Source organism: Thermobia domestica, chromosome 7 (genome assembly GCF_964235325.1).
Source record: "Thermobia domestica chromosome 7, izTheDome1.hap1.1, whole genome shotgun sequence".
Taxonomy (NCBI): Eukaryota; Metazoa; Arthropoda; class Insecta; order Zygentoma; family Lepismatidae; genus Thermobia; species Thermobia domestica.
The window spans coordinates 163,105,915-163,124,081 of record NC_137460.1 but is presented as its reverse complement, the minus strand read 5'-3'; the positions used below and the strand labels follow the sequence as shown (position 1 = coordinate 163,124,081).

Genomic DNA, 18,167 nt, shown 5'->3' with positions numbered 1-18,167 from the left:
GTGCTATATAAAAATGACTAAGTTGGTAAATCGTACGTTAAACCAAATTGAAAGAGTTTAATACAAAATTACTTGTAGCAAGTCTCTAAACTTTGCAAGGTACATATGAGGATTTATTGCCATCTATTGGTGTAAAAATATGCAAAATTTCAAACTTGGTCTTCGTAATTCAATGTGTGGTCAGGATAATGAAGACGAATCAAGCGAAAATGGAGACGAGACTAAAAATCAAAAAACGAAAAAAGCTAAATCTCGTAGAAAGTATTCTTTTCATTACTTCTTCAATGTTAAAGGAGGAAAGGTTCAAGTGTGTAAAACATTTTAGTTGTCGACCCTCGACATATCCCAAAAACCTGTGTATACTGCACACAAAACCAAGACTATGAATATGAATACAAACACACCTACTGTAGATCAAAGAGGAAAAACCAATAATAGTCGTCGGAAGCCAGAGGAATCCCACTACTGACGAGCTGATAACAGTAGATTGTACACTCATGTCCAAAATTATTGTCGCATGTCTATAAATATGTTGTTGTAGGAATATAATTTGATAACGAATTCGCCCGGTATTTCTTACAATGTTAGTATGTGTATAATCGGCAAAGACATGTATGTGGCAAATTTCATGTCAAAGAGCAGTAAATGAGCACAATAAAATGAAAATAAAACTTTCTTGTCCATTTAGCAACATTTTATTTTACTCATTCTACTTTTCATATTTATAATTCTTTTCCTATGAAATTTACCACAAATATACATTTCCCGATTCTACACATAGTATGGTATTAAAAGTACCCTGCAAAATCATTATAAAATTATATTCTTACAAGAAGATGGTTATAGATATGCGACAATCATTTTGGACATGAGTGTACCTTGGGAGTCATCTGAACATAGCAAAAATGTATGATTGAAAAGTGCCAGAAAGGAAACAAAACACCAATTAAGAAATCAATGTACTACTGAATATTTGAAACGGAGTTTAACTTAGGTTGTCATCTGCCAAAAACAGAGATGCGTTGTGTGCGAGGCGTATAACGTGGCGAAAGAGACTCAAACTTTAAGTGGTGAGCAAAAGGACAATTATGATACGCATGTATTGCACAAAGTACAACAGAAAAAGTGAAAAAGAAAAAGATCTTCCAGTCCTTATCTTCGATTTACAAAACGTTATCACGTGCCCCCACGCAAATATCGGTAGCTTATTTTATAAGAGAAAGTTAAATGTTCACAATTTGACCGCGCACTTTACTCTAACAAAAAAGTGAATTCTGCTATCTGTAACGAAACAATGGCAGAAATTGCAGAAAATGACATTCGAGTGATTTCAAGACAATATTGGGTGCAGTGTTCAAAGAAAATGAGATCACGAAACTAATTACTAGGTCCGATTCCTGTGTACCATTAAACCGTAATCCCTATATATCATATGCAGTTTTGGACTTTTTGAGAGAAAATCCGAACATCAATTCTGTTTCAATTAAATACTCTCTTCCAGGACATTCCTGTGTTCAGGAAGTAGATCTCGTTCACAGTGCAATTATTGAAAAATCAATGAACAAAATGGACTTTGCTCTCCTTGGGTCTCGTAAGAATATTGAAGAGTGTAGACCGTCACAACCCATACCGTGTTATTGAGATGAGGCCGAGTGACTTTAAAGACTTTGGGACGACAGCACAACTTCTAAATTACAAAACCATTCCATTCACTCAAGCAACTAACTTGACGTTTACTCAAGAATTCACTACCGTATTGTTCAAGTCAAGCAATGACAGTTACGAGCCTGTTAATACAGCAAACATCAAATTTCTAGAAACTCCAAGACGACAGTCTATGTAGTTTCATGTTTCAGTAGTAATTTGAGTGTTTTTGACATCAAACCAAAACAACAAAAGCATTGTGCGAGGTTTGCAGAATTAAAGAAAAATACATTAAAGAGTCCCTTCTATTCATGCCCCTGGAAGACAGGGATTATTATACTGCACTGTCAAACCCGTAACTAGTATTCGACACATATTTCATGTAATAAAATATGTATAGTTAATCTACTGAATTGCAGTTACACCCTTATCGTCCTAAGTCATGCCTGTTTTTTTCGTCATTTTGGTTTGACAAGGTCCTAAGTGCAGTTATAACCTTGTTTCTCTGAAAATGATCATTTCAGTAAGATAAGATTCTAATTGCATTTTACTGATTGTCCAAAACAAAAAATGTAAAGCCCCATTTCCAACATCAATTATTTAAATGTAAACCTTGTAGGCAGTTTATCATTGTGTAAAAACATCATAATGATTAATTTATAAATAAAACAACTATAGCTTAATAAAACTTTAAACGCGTTTTTCTCAAAATATAGTCACGTGCAGTTAGAACCTTGTCAAACCAAGGCCACGATATGTTATGAACAGTCAAACACACACTACATGCATCTTCCGCTTTATACACAGATGGCAGCACTGTGCCACTCCGGATGCCTACAGCGTCACTCCAAACTTTGTGACAGTATTTATGATATAACTAGGTATACTGATGCGGAATGTTCGAATTCGCGGACCAGGCTCTCGGGCTCTGAGCATCAGTGCCATAAGATGATAGCGTACAAAAAGTCCGAGCAAACGTTAGCCCTAATAAAAGACAGTAAGTGCGATCCCCATTGATACCGATCCCAAGCCTTATTAAACACAAGTTTGGTGAAGTAAATTTGTGCTATATCGAGCTATCGTGAGCCTTATTGGAGTAGTGAGCCAGAACAAGCATGGACAAGTTGTGGTTAGGGAACACAAGCACAAAAGAATAGTGAGTCTGAGGCCGCACGAATTTCAGTGACCCATTTAATCGCTACCATTCCATCATCATCATCTTCCTTTGCACAGAAGGCAGTCGAAGACGTGAAATTAAGAAAAATACACTGTCACAAACTGTTCAACTCAATTATTAACTTTTTATCCGTAATTGTATTTTTAGTTCATTACTCTTCAAATACGTTACAAAAAACAATAATTTTTAAAAAAAAATTTCAAAACTAAATTGTAATTAACTTATAAATTCTTTATCTATACAAACTGCTATATAATTCTGTCTTTAAATTTCTTTCCAAGTAATTAAGTCACTTACCTTACACAAATCATCGTGTAAGTTTATGAATTAAGAAATATGATTTTAAAAAAATATATTCATTGGCACATGTGCTTAGTATTTCACCACAAATACAGTAAATGCCTAATCTCAGCACTAGTCAAAAAACAAAACTTCTCTTTCCTAAGCCAAAAGTAGTTACAACAGAAATCTTTATAAAAATCATTCAAGTATCAACATTTTACAGACAATTTCAACATTAACAAACACAAAAGTGTATCATCTACTAAACTTCTACTAAACCATCATCAAAATCTAAAGTATGTACTCATTCATATTTGTCAACGCATAGTCACAAATCAGTACTTATAAAAAAATCAACAAACACAAATAAACATAAAATTACAGTAAAATCATTCCCCCAAACCTCTACGAGGTGTGATTGGAAAGTTTTAAGACTGGGCTTGTAATTTAAAAATGGCAGTACTTACAAGCTATTGTGATGGATCTCCTTCAAAGTAGTCCCCTGCTGAATGAACAAACCGATTCCAACGGTGTTTCCACTTCTGGAAACATTTCTGAAAATTATTTTCCGTGATGGTGTGAAACACTATCTCCGTATTTGCTTGACGTCCTCAATTGAGTCAAATCTCTTCCCTTTCAATGACAATTTTAATTTAGGAAGGAGGTAGAAGTCGGCCGGAACCAAATCTGGGGAATACGGAGGTTGTGGAAGCACAGCAATGTTGAATTTGGCCAAAAATTCCTGGATCGAGAATGCACAATGCGCTGGTGCATTGTCGTGGTGGAGAATCCAATTCTTTTCTTTCTAGAAGGCAGGCTTTTTCCGCCGCACATTTTCGCGCAGACGCTGAAGGACACCTTTGTAGTATTCCTGGTTGACTGTCTGGCCCTAGGGGCAAATTCATGAGGGACGATACCCTTAGAATAATAATAAAAAAATACTACCAACATTGTCTTTACATTCGGCCGACTTTGGCGCGCTTTCTTTGGTCTTGGTGAATCTGGGCTCTTCCACTGAGACGATTGGGCCTTTGTTTCTGGGTCATACCCAAAACCCATGATTCATCACGTGTTTATTACCCTATTCAAGAAATCTGAGTCCATTTCGGCTCGATTAAACAGTTCTTGGGACACTTCAAGTCTGTGCTGTTTCTGCTCGTGTGACAACACCTTTGGAATGAATTTCGCGGACACTCGACGCATGTTCAAATTATCAGTTAAAATTGACTGAACCGCACAGAAACTTAAATCCAGGTCTTCAGCAATACCTTAATTGTAAGTCTACGGTTCGAGCGCACTAAATCGCTAGCTTTCGCAATGTTTTCGTTAGTTTTTGATGTTGAAGGCCGGCCAGACCGGGGGTCATCCTCTACTGACTCGCGCCATCTTTGAATCTGTAAAACCGGATAAACACGTTTGACCGGCTCCGACATTTGTCTCCAAAAGCTGTTTTTAACAGTTCGTAAGTCTCCGAAGCAGATTTCCCAGTTTTAAAACAAAATTTCACACAAACGCGTTGTTCCAATTTTTCATCCATTTTGCGCACTTAAAAATCAGCCAAGACACGCACACGTCCGCACTCAACTGGTTGCTCGCCGTACTGAATAAAGATACATCGGTGCATGTTTCAACATGTCTCACGGACATACCAAGCCACCGCTTCCATGCTAACGGGCGATTATATCTACTCCTCCTGAGCATGTTGTCAACTGTCTTAAAACTTTCCAATCACACCACGTATTCTTTTATTGCATCATAAACAAAATGTTCATAAATATTAGTATAGAAATTATATCTTAAATTTCTAAAAGAAATTCATTATTGCTGTAACTACAATACCTCTCACATACAACCTGTTTTATATTAATCATAAATAACACATAACATAAACGCAATATATTAAAGTACTAAAAACTGTAATACAACGTTAAAAATATATACTAAAGTTGATATCTTCATTGCTAAATTATGTTGCAATGAATGCATTATGTATATAAGAGCAACTTGCAACTGACATCGGTCGCTCAGTGACAGAGTGCGTAAGGTCTCTGGTTCGATCTCAGCTCTCGCATTTCTGTATGCATAATTGCATATTTTTAACATGAATTTAAAAAAAACATAAAAAAACTAATTTATAAAACAAAAACTACGGTGTCTCCGGCTAAGTGTCCAAATTATTTTAAAGGAGTAAATAAGTGCTAACCGGTATTCTTCTTTGAAGAATCAATATGTGAAGTATCCCAACAATGTTCAAAACTCGTTTCTAAACGTATACTCATTGGACACGGGTGCATTTTGAGGCACTTCAGGGCATTTTTTGACATGCTAAACAATTATAAAAATTCATTTTTAAAAGGTGTCCAATGCACGTTCAAACACTGATTTTTTTTTTCTTTAAAAAATACACACAAACTCATTACGAATAAACTACGTCTAATGGCATCTTATGCCAGGTGATTTATGCCACTTGCTTTATTGCAGCATTGTTACTGAAATGTTTATTTATGAAATAAGAGAAAATCCAACTGAACAGTTTCTTAAAAAAAAAAAAAAAAAATCAAAACACTAAACATTGTTCAGCGTAAGCTCTAAACTCCGATAAACAAAATATTTGTATCCTTCCGCTTGTCACAAATACGATTGGCTAGTGATGTTATCACTCCCACTTCCCACGGGGAGGAGCAAATTATACACGTGGATTTTGACAATACTGTCTCGTGTTGCCCAGATACTTACAGCAGCAGCAGAAAAGAAAGAAAAGAAACTCGAAAGATTAAAAAAAATATATATATTTGAATTTCGCTCGTAAACAATTGTGAGTAAAGGTTTGCCTTGTTCGTGTTTCACCACAACACTCGCGGAACCGGGATTCATGCCAGTCATCTTCCAGACTTTAAAAGCAGAACACCCGTCCACAGTTGAGTTGGCGCCATAATTACTGCGCATGCTTAATGTTTATTTCTATTGTTTCATTAGTCACACTCGATTGCAGTATTATTAGATAATCCGTATTATATTTTTGTCATTTATAATAATATAGCAATTTTATATGAAGCTTCATAGTAAAAGTAATAATCCAATCACATGAACTATTTTGCGTAGGAGTACAAGCGTCGGTAGGACAACAGCAAATCAGCGAGATTTAGTTTCACGTGGCTTTGTTTATCGCAGTTTAGAGCTTACGGCGAACAATGTATAGATGGTTTATTCTTGAATAATATTTTGGTGAAAGGTAGGTTAAAACCTGGAAACTTCCCTTCCGTACCCAACTGGACACGGATGCCTAAATTGCCTTTGTTACTATACTGCTGCAGTAATAGTTGGTAATACTTTATATGAATAAAATGACTCAAATCCTTAATTTTATTAATAACTGAAGTAACACATTTTATTATTTATGATGAAATTATTTGCTGGAAATTTCTTTCTTGTATTGTGATATGACCAATAGCATTACCATGAAACCTACGTAGCAGATTAATCACCCAAATAAAATAAAGACGATCCAGTCGCTCCCTGTCTGTATTCCAGAAAAAAATACCTCCAATCACCATCTGCATTAAATTAATATTTTGCCGGAGATTTTTTAAAAAATCGATCTACTACTTCCTTAGATTGCTTCTTACATATATGAAAAGAATACCGCTCAGGCGCATACGGCCTAGTATTGTGGGGCCAAATATAGTATATCACTATATGTATTACATAAGCTTTTTAAGAGAAACGTCAGCAGGGATTTTCTAAGGGAGTGGCAACAAAAGATTAGCACACAAGAGAAGTCGCGAATACACCCCCAACTTCAAGTAAAATAACTATTATTGACTCATACTGCGTACTTTATTAACTACAGTAAATATATTAAATACTGTAGTGGTGAGTAAGAAATCTAATATAACATGTATTTCGAAGAAAGAAATCTCTTTCAAAGATCCAGAGGAGGGCAATTGTCCCCGGCTGGAGGTGCCCATGCTTTTTAATGATGAAAGAATGTTTAAACTGGGTTGAGTCTAATTTCTCACATTGCTCCCTTGAATATATATATATATATATATATATATATATATATATATATATATATTGTGTTTTATTTCTAAAAATAAAGGTGCCGGTACGCTGGACATCAAGTTCATAATGGTTAAAAAGTTGCATACCTTCAGGATATTATTATTATTAACAATAATAATTTTAATATGCAGTAACATATCACTACAGTCTTGTAACTAAAAGCTCTAACGTACACATATATAAAGATGCTTGAAAAATGTCTGATTCTTACGTCTTAATTTTACAATACAATAAACGTAATGGTAATTAATATTTCTTAGTGATTTGTTTCTGGCTTTTTTTCTCTTTCTATAAACGGGCGAAAGTAAACTGCTATTGTTTGTTTTCAAAAGGCTTCAAGAGTTGCACAAATACTGAATTTCAATAACAACACATACAATACATTGTGTTCTTCTAAATACTAATCATGCTACCAAAATGTTCTACAAACCTCTACTAAATTAATGGATAAACTTTGCGAGAAAAATCTAGGGGATGTTTCCACTTAATACTCTTCCTAATAATTAATGTCCGGATTTGTATGTAATTACATATTTTTTCCTTTATATGTAGGTTCGTCAAATCCTTAAATGTTTGTGATTCATACCTGTGCTTCAACTCAAGTTTCGTATTACATATTTTAACCAATATTACATATTTCTATGGTTTCTACATATTTTTTACATAAAACTGTCTTAAAATTTTGAATTTATTGAAATTTTAATTTAATATTAAAAAATAAACTCTCCAACTGTGAGGCTTGCATCTAGATTCAATTCTGTCATGTCTATCTTTTCGTTTCTTTACCGAAAGAGAAATCTCTCTCTTTTTTTTTATTATTTATTTGTAAAACCATGTTTCGCAGAATTTTCGCCGATAACAAAAGAAATATAAGAAGAAACAAGTAAAAAAATCCTCCCTACGGTATACATTAGCAGCGCCCTTTATTCTCAACTCTGGAGGAAGATAGATCACGTGCCTGACAGGCGACTGGCCAGGAAATTTCTAAAATGGAGTCTATTTGATTGCTATCGGAGGTCGGACGGGAAAAAAGATGAAAACAAATCCTGTAATTCAAGTTAAAACTGTATGCTAGTGTGCTTCCAGGAATTTACTGCAAGAGTTCGTTCCAAGCTGGCGACAATGGCAATATCATAGCAGGTAACCTAAGCTTTCAAAGAATTTCCACTTGTTCAACTGAATGACAGAAGGACAGTACTCTAGTATTGCAGTTGCAAAACGCACGTGTTCTGTATTGACCGTCGAAGTTAGAAATGGCTCCGGTTGTCTCAATTTTATCCGCGAAATTACGGTCGTGGGTAACTATCGATGATGCGTTTACTACGGACGGTAAAGTGGTGTTGTGCCAAGTGTGTGATAATAATAAACAAATAAAAAAAAATTGGATGTTCAATGAAATCTCAGTTAGAACAACATGTACGAAGTGCACTCCATGCAAGAAATAAAAATTTGCGTACAAAAAAAAAAAAAAAAAAAAAAGTACTCTTGACAAAAATGCATCAAGATACTTCAGTGAGTGAGTTTTTCAAAGACTTGTGCCAAGCAATGATAGCAGCAAACATTCCTTGGAACAAAGTCCAAGTGCCAAAATACCGTGATTTTCTGGAGAAGTACTGCGGGCATCGAATTCCTGACGAATCCACTCTTCGAAAGTGTTATCTCGAAGTTTGTTATAGGGAAGCTATAGATACCATTAGGGCAGAAATAGGTAGTTCAAATATTTGAATTTAATGTGGACGAAACAACAGACGTTTTGGGACGTTATGCAGCAAATTCAGTGATTGGAAAGTTAAATGAAGATGCTCCATCTAAATCCTATCTTATTACGAGTAAATTGCTGGAACGCACGATCCATTCCACGATTGCTCGCTTTGTAAACGATGGTCTTAAAGTGTTGTAGCCGGAGGAGTTCAGGAAGAAAAAGTCCTTGTTCTCTATGCAGACAGTGCAGCGCACATGTTAAAAGCGGCTAGAGCACTTACAGTTTTTTACCCTCACTTAATTCATTTTACCTGTATGGCCCATGCTCTTCAGCGTGTTGCTGAAGAGGTGAGAGACAACTTTTGCGTAGTAAATCAACTAGTTTCTTCCACGAAAAAAAAAGTTTGTTAAGGCGCCACAACATGATCAAGTTTACAGAAATCAACTGACAGACGTGCCACTTCCTCCGGAGCCTGTGCTAACGCGATGGGGCACTTGGATACAGGCAGTACATTTCTACAATGAACATTTTCAAAAAAATTAAGCCTGTTGCTCATTCATTTCCATCGGAGTCCGCTGTGTCAATTGGCATTGCTCAAAAACTGTTTAATGACTCAAAGGTAGCGTGTGATATCGCATACATAGACAGCAATTTTGGTTGGCTACCTACAAGCATTGAAAAGCTAGAGACTGTTGGGCGGCCTCTTCCGGAATCCATGGAAATCATAGAGTATGCAAAGAGACTGCTGCAAGATGTGTGTGGAAATGTAGGAGAAAAAGTTTAAAAGAAACTAAATGCAGTGCTGGAAAGAAACCCGGGTTACGATAGCCTATTGGCAGTGTGTGAGATTCTGTGATGAAACAAGAATCCCCCCCTGAAGATATTTCCCTCAACTACATCCCCCTGTTGAAATATGCTCCTGTTACCTCATGTGATGTGGAGAGATTTCTCTGCATACAAGAATATTTTATCCGATCGCCGTCAAAATTTTACTTCTGACCATTCGGAAATGTACCTTGGAACTCATTGTGCAACAACACACAGTTGAACTGCTGGCACATCTTTTGTAAGTACTTTATTTCAAATTAAAAATGTTCATTAGTGGAAATATTCTTCGATCTTAGTTCAGCTGGTATTGTTTAAAAGATATAGGACTGCTTTTCGCTGCATGAAATAAATATATATAAAACAATACATTTTGTCTTAAGTTGCTTTTAGTATTTAAATTTGTATATTGCGTATAATTCATTTCAAGACTGGGCCGTGGTGACGGATGCGCATTTAGTGTAAAAGGTTCTAGATTTGAAACGGGACCACACCACACCACATGAGATTTCTGACGTACAAATGCCATATGCATTGCTTTTCTCGGGGCTTTCATGTTTCTCTCTACCCGATTCACATCTTCCTTCATTCAGGTCTGATTTTTATTATCCTGCAATCAGTGACGTATGGCTGTCCCAGCTGTTCAAGCATTACATATTTCTTACATTTTTAAGAGATTTTTGTGCATATTTAGGGGGTTGGGTTGATATTACATAAATATCCGGACTCAACTAATAATGAATAAAAACAATTAATTGGATACATTAAAATAGGAACTGAGCAAAGACTCCTCTACGGAGAAAGTACAGACGTTGAGTCCCAACAGAATTTTTGTGCTAGCTTTCAGTTTAGTCGAACTTTATCGATAGACAAATTTGTTGGGATTATTTCACTGTGGAAGGACAGTATTTCAGAAAAAAAATCTGGTCGATTCAGAGTCTTTATAGTTTATATTACCGCGCGAAAAAGAATGGAAAAAGGGAGGCACAAGGACGTGCCAGCGAGCAAGAGACAGAAGGGCTCAAATATTTCTAGCCCCCGAATACAATTAACTGACTTCAAGAAGGACCAAAAATTTGCAACTCTTTCTCTAGAAAGAGAAAAGGAAAAGAATAAAAATTCTGATTTTCAATAAACCTATATTTTTTACTATTTGGCATTTTCAAACTTTCTCGTCAACTCCTTTTTTAAGACAGAAGATGAAATATTCCGCTCTCATTAAAAGGTACCGGCACGCCGTACCATTAGAAAAAAAAACTATATATATGAAAGTCCCGAACTCCCCCGGGATCCTACTCCGCGATAAAATATAGTCAATCACCATATCTGCTTTAAATATGCTTTCCAATGGTGAAATAATTTTGAAAATCGGTTAAGCAGTTTCCGACGATATCTGATACAAATGCGAGAACTGTCGAGTTTCCTTGTTTGAAACTTGTAGCAATTAGTTGGTCATATGACTTAACTATCACCCAGCACGGAGGAATTTCTCGTTCTTGGCGTAGCTGCCGTTACGGTATCGGGCCTAGGACAAATCTGCCAATGACCAAATGCGCCAATCGTGAAAATGGACAAATCTGCCAATGGACAAATCCGCCAATGGACAAATCTGCCAATTACCAAATCTGCCAATTACCAAATCTGCCAATTACCAAATGTGCCAAACGCGAAAATGACCAAATGCGCCAATTGTGAAAATGGACAAATCAGCCAAATGACAAATCTGCCAATTGACAAATCTGCCAATTACCAAATGCGCCAAACGCGAAAATGACCAAATGCGCCAATCGTGAGAATGGACAGATCTGCCAATGGACAAATCTGCCAATGGACAAATCTGCCAATTGACAAATCCGCCAATTACCAAATCTGCCAATTACCAAATCTGCCAACAGATAAGTCACCGAACTATCATTTTATTTTAGATGTATTCTTCAATCATCATCCCACAATATTACGAAAAAGAAGAAGAATTATTTATGAAAGAAAGCGGAAAAGGGTACCAGTATTTTAATTTTGATGTGTTTTACTTTAATTAATTCGCAATTATGTTTCAAAATGAATGTTTTCTGATGTTGGTTGTTGGAGTTTAGTATCCCATTGCTGTACATAGGTTATATGAGACGTGACGTAACGCGTTTGAATTTTAATGCCCTCTTACCAGGGGCGGATCCAGGGGGGGGCGATCGCCCCCCCCCCCAGAAGAGGAAACTTTCTTTTTTTATATATATAAATAAAATCCATCCCAGAATTTGGAGTCCTTAAAAGCAGCATTATGACAACCCACCGCCCCCCCCCAGAAGTCGGTCCTGGATCCGCCCCTGCCTCTTACTGGGAATCGAACCCGAAAAGACTAATGTTTGTTGTAATTATTCGATAGACAAAAAATAATTTTCAGAGTAAGTTTCTCTTTGTGTATTTAATACGTTTAATGTGGATTGAATATGATCCAAGATTAGTTCATATAAAAGGAAAATTAGTATAATTGAGTTCACTTCGCATCTATTAGTAAATACACATTAGTAACTGGTGTTTTGTAACTTGTATGCTTAGTGTTTTTGTAATAATTTTGTGATCCTGATTACAGATTTCTAAAGTGAAAAATATTAACTGTTAACAATCGGATTGAACCTTTTTTTACTTGATTTCTCTTAACACTGACACACATATTTCCAAGAATGAAACGCTTAGTTCTAACAGTCTTCCAATGACGAGACATATATCATTCCATTGATAATATTGAGGTAAACAAAATGTTATACATACGTGTAAAAACCCATGTAAACTTTTCTCGAACATGTAGTAAAATATCGTATTCGTAGATATGAACATTGATGCTCTGTTACAGCTACTTACTGATATAAAAGTGAAATTGAATTATATCGTCATTAACCATGCACACTGATCTTGGAGATTGGCCTCCCTGAATGTAGATATCTTTATTCGAATTTGTGACAAGGATATACACATATTTCAATGCCTCCCCAAAATTATACAGAAGTCGTCGCCGCTGTCATTAAGATCTTTATTACACCATTTATAAGACTACATTACTCAGTTAATGAGATATAGTCCACACTGTTGATTGATTTTCTTCCTTTAAAAATAACATTGTCAAACACATTATATATGTATACATCGATAAATCACATCGAACCAAATAAAATGAGATGCTCGAATACTAGTTTAGTTTATAAAAAAAAATATGCTGCACTAACAACTGTATCTTTCGTTGCCAATAATCAGTTGTAAGGGGTCTCCTTGGTTCGTAATTAATCTTCAAAATAATTCTCAACGCGTTTTATCACTTTCTTAACTGACGTTTATTATTTGATCATGAGAAGTATATATAATTAACTTTTCTGCACATATAACAAAATATATGGACCTTCATACACACACTTCTTTTTTTTTTCATCAATATGTCTACGTATAAGTACAATTATTTATATCGTTGCCATAGTAACAACAACTCTTATTTTAGTTACCGTTTACAAAACAATAATCTCGAAATCTCTATATATCTTTCTTTCTCTTTTATACATTATAATGTTCACATAATTCGCCTCTGATCCCTTTCTGAAAATAGGCACAGATTCCCAATGATACATACAACGTTATCGTTGTAGATGTCGCCTCGAACGGGACTTCCATAATAGTTTTACTATGAAGGAAAGAACCTTGGGTTAGATATGAAACATTTACCTTCTGAATAGCCCTCATATATATAATATCACCATTAATATACATACATAATTAACTTTTCCATTTATATATAATATTCTATAACATAACATATTTTTATATTTATCAATATATCTCAATATTAATAACGGCGAATTACAATTATTATAATTAAGGCTATTCAAGAATTAAACCTAACTAGTAGTTTCCTTATAGGGTACAAAATTAACTATTCCTTCATCAGAAGTCAACAAAGTTGGAACATATAAACGCATTAATGGTCATCACTTACCACATTAATAAACTTTTGAAAAATGAAAAGATTCGATATTCATTATTCTTATTCTTTCCATATAATAAATTGCTTCTATTTCATATATCTGTCATTACTTTCATAAGTTTACATTAAAATTACGATCTTTTATTTTGAAATATTCATAATATTCAAATGAAATCCGAATGGAATAAAGATACGAAAACAATAGTAGCTTCTTACAATAAAGTTCTTAGATAATTTCTTATCGTGAAACACAAATTAATATTTTCGCAGTTAATGCTATAAAAGGAAATTCAACGATAGAATAACGAAGTTGGAACAATATTCCATAATTACATATGTTTTCAACATACATTTTAATAATAAATTGAACGAAGATCACATTAACCATGGACGTAAGCAAAGGTCAATTTAATACAAATCCGTCGGACGCCTTTCTGTCAGTTCAAGTTATACGTTCGAAGGGTTCGTTTAAGGAACATTGTATAGCACAATCTTGTGTACGTGCTTGTCTTTCATAAGAGGATACGATATGTTGATTCCTGTTTGCAAAATTCCTGCCATCTGCAAATTGATTTTGTGAAGATCGGCGATAATTATTATTCCTACTGAAATTCCTGTTCTTATTTCTGAAATTTCTAGATCCATTTCTATAATTGGATTGCGTTTGATTTCCGGTACCATTATAGCTACTCGTTCTATTATTGAAATTACGAACATTAGTATCATTTTCAGGTTGTATATCTACATTACGAACAGATGCATATTGTGTCTGGTTACGTGCATAGTTACCCTGACCTCTATCCTGCATCTTATTGTTGTTCTGAATTGCATATTGACTCTCATAACTCTGAATGAGCATAATTAAATGATTGAAATTAATGCACTGAGCCGACATTAACAACTGTTGTAGTCTAAATGGCAATAAGATTCTAATTGACGCTATAATTCGGGATTCCGGATGGTTCGGATTTAATGATCTTAGCTCATGATATGTCGATACTACAAATTCAGTAATACTACGGTGTAACTTTGGATTGTAGTGGTTCGTTCGCAAAACAGCATCTCTATTTGCTACCATAAAATCGTTTTCATAATTTGACAAAAGAGCATTCTTAAAATCTGAATACGAATGAAGACTACCTCTAATGGCCTTAAACCAGGTTAAGCAAGGTGGCAACAAGATATGTGGTAATAGTTTTAAGAATTAAGACTCATTTACACCGATTAGCTCACATTCATCCTGGAATTTTTCGAGAAATGCCCTAGCGGGTATATCTCCTGGTACGCCACTAAACTTTGTGAGCGACTTTGCTAAACCACAACTGATTACCTGTTGATGTCTTCATACCTCTACTGGAAATGCGTCTGCGTTTGGATGTTTTTCTCTCTCGTTCTTCTCCGCCACTACTCTCTGCACCGCTCGATGATTCAACAAATTCCAATGTTGCTCTTGGGGGATGATCAGATACCCAACCTGTGGCTATAGGATGACTCGTGCCTTCGGTGTCCTGGAATGATGTTCCGGGAATGCATCTTTCTTTGATGAAATTAACTTCATCTTGCTGTACCTTAATGTGGTTTTCATGGGTGTTGATTGTTGATTTTAAAACATCCAGGGATTCTTGTATTTCTGTGTTTCTTTGTACGACTTTTTCTGTCTTTTCTTCATACTTCTCGAATTGTTTCACCACATGTATGTTCATTTGATCTAACTGATGTTGCACATGCTCCCATCTATCTTCATTACGTTGGTTCAATTTTACTATTTTTTCATCAAACTCGTTGACTAACTGAGTTAATTTCTGGTCCACATGTTGCATTTGCTGGTCCAATTTTTCATCCACATGTTGCATTTCCTGGTTCAATTTTTCATTCACATGTTGCATTTGCTCAGATTGGTTTTTCATCTGTTCGGACTGGTTTCTTATCTGTTGAGCCTGGTTGTTCATCTGTTGGGCCAAGTCTTTTAGAATATCTGCCAAATTGTCACTCGGAGTCAACGCAGGATTCACATTTTGTCCATCAACCATATTTATATTTTCTGTACTCATTGCCATATTTCGTGTAATTACTTTTCCACTTCTTAATATAGTGATGTTAAGGTCGCGTTGAAATGCCGTTTTTACTAGACCTTCGAAACGACACTTTTTGTAACTCCCGTGGTGAGGCACCAATTTTTGTAAGGGGTCTCCTTGGTTCGTAATTAATCTTCAAAATAATTCTCAACGCGTTTTATCACTTTCTTAACTGACGTTTATTATTTGATCATGAGAAGTATATATAATTAACTTTTCTGCACATATAACAAAATATATGGACCTTCATACACACACTTCTTTTTTTCATCAATATGTCTACGTATAAGTACAATTATTTATATCGTTGCTATAGTAACAACAACTCTTATTTTAGTTACCGTTTACAAAACAATAATCTCGAAATCTCTATATATCTTTCTTTCTCTTTTATACATTATAATGTTCACATAATTCGCCTCTGATCCCTTTCTGAAAATAGGCACAGATTGCCAATGATACATACAACGTAATCGTTGTACAGTGACAGCTTTCATTCATTGTCCTGGCAGTAGCGAACTAGCAGTTTCCTTGTCTTTTCGTAAGGTGACACATACACTTTTTCGAACATGCTAGTTGTAATCGTAGGTAACAACAATCAAGTTAATTAAAAAGTCTTGGTAATAAGTATTTTCAAATTGGTTAAAATGAATACGAACCTGTTTTCGGGACGGGTAATTTGAATAGGGACATCAAAATATAAGCCGTCACTTTAGAATCTTTTAAAAGAAAATTACAAAAGTGTTTACTTAAAATATTTACTTTATATTTTACAAGGCTACGAAAAATATTTCATCACATTCTTTCAAATATTTACAACTTTCACAATTACAAACTAGAATTTCTCACCAAGTACAAGATCATACAAAAAACAAATACCAAAATTTATAGTTGTAAAAGAATTTTTTCTGTTATAACTTTCGGTTTTAAAATTCACGACTGTAAATCAGGTCAAGAAGACAAACGTTACTTGTAATATGGGCAAAGTTCCTACAATCTAAGAACCCCGCAAACCTGACTTTTAATAAATTATATAAAAAAGAAAAAGACTAAATATTCTAAACGTTCTAAATAGGGTACTCAAAAAAGATCTCAAGATACGTGTTTGCAAACAAGTCATGATTATACTAACTACTGCCTACTTATTAACGATGTTATTATTGCTAAAATAATTGCGGGCCATCTAGCGGGCGGGGCCACACATGTTCCAATGAAGTTGATAGTGATCGTCCTATCAATTATGGTTATCCGCACCTGTCTTATTTACGACTTACAGCGAATAACTATATACATCATTACCCACGAGAATGGTCTATAAATAAATACGTAAAATAGTGGTAAAATTCAGAGCAATAGTTTAGTTTACTTTTAATAATTCAAATAATAAATTACTTTCTGTAGAAAGGAAATAAATATATCTGGAAGAATTATCTGTTTTTGTTTCAGAGATGAAAAGAGTTGAAAATTAAGTATATGTATACAGTTACTGTAAGCAATAATGAAAGTGATATTTAATTTTGTATAGATGAAAATTCTTTGCATCTCCTTAAAAGATGGAGTTTTTGGACTTAAGGTACAACTAAAAAACGTATAACTAAAGAAGTATAACTAAAACATACTTTCCGTATAAATGTTTCGAATAAACGCACTTTCTGTACGAACGAAAGAACTATATATAAGTTATCAGGATGTCACATACAGATATACACATGTAACATACAGCTGGCGTATGTAACATACGTATGTGATATATGGAAGACTGTTAGATGTCATATATCCTGAAACGGCATTATGTAACATCTAAGTGAGGAAAGTCTGTAACATATGGATAAGGTGTGCTCCTTGCCGATTCCTGTAGTAAACATAATGATTCCGTATATTTGTACAATGTATCGCTGTCCGGATAACGGACTTTTCTCAGTATATTAATTAATATGAATTTGCGTCCGGTGAAGGGGAAAGTTAAATATTCGAAAAATTTTCTATATATTTTTTTACAACAATGAGGAATATCACAGTCGAATCGATAAGTGTCAGCATAGGCGTCTCTGGCGGGGGGACGAGGGGGTCGCGCCCCCCCAATATTTTGAAGTACAAAATATTAAATATGTTGGGCCAGGTAGCACCATTTTAATCACTTTCTTCGATGTCCCCCCCAATTTTATATGCCAGAGACGCCAGTGAGTGTCAGTAAACTAGACAAATGTTTAGAAGGGGGATGAAAAACAGAGCCGTAGCTATAGACTTCGGCGCCCCTACACTCACCTTATCGAGCTTCCCTTTTTTCTTTACTTTTTTCTCTTTTTCTTTTTTTCTTTTTTTTTTTTTTTTTTGGCAAATAAGAGAAACAGCTGTTGTTATGCTACGTTGAATTTTTATCAAGCTGGTTGCACAGATTATTGCAACAGCCAAAAGTGATCATTCTCTATTCTT

At 35.0% G+C, this 18,167-nt stretch overlaps 1 protein-coding gene across 4 annotated transcripts in view; it reads right to left on the bottom strand.

The window, feature by feature from the left end:
• Nucleotides 1–18,167, bottom strand: part of LOC145690551 (protein CutA homolog) — a 106,880-nt gene that overhangs the window by 66,387 nt on the left and 22,326 nt on the right. The gene's annotated exons all lie outside the window — the stretch shown is intronic.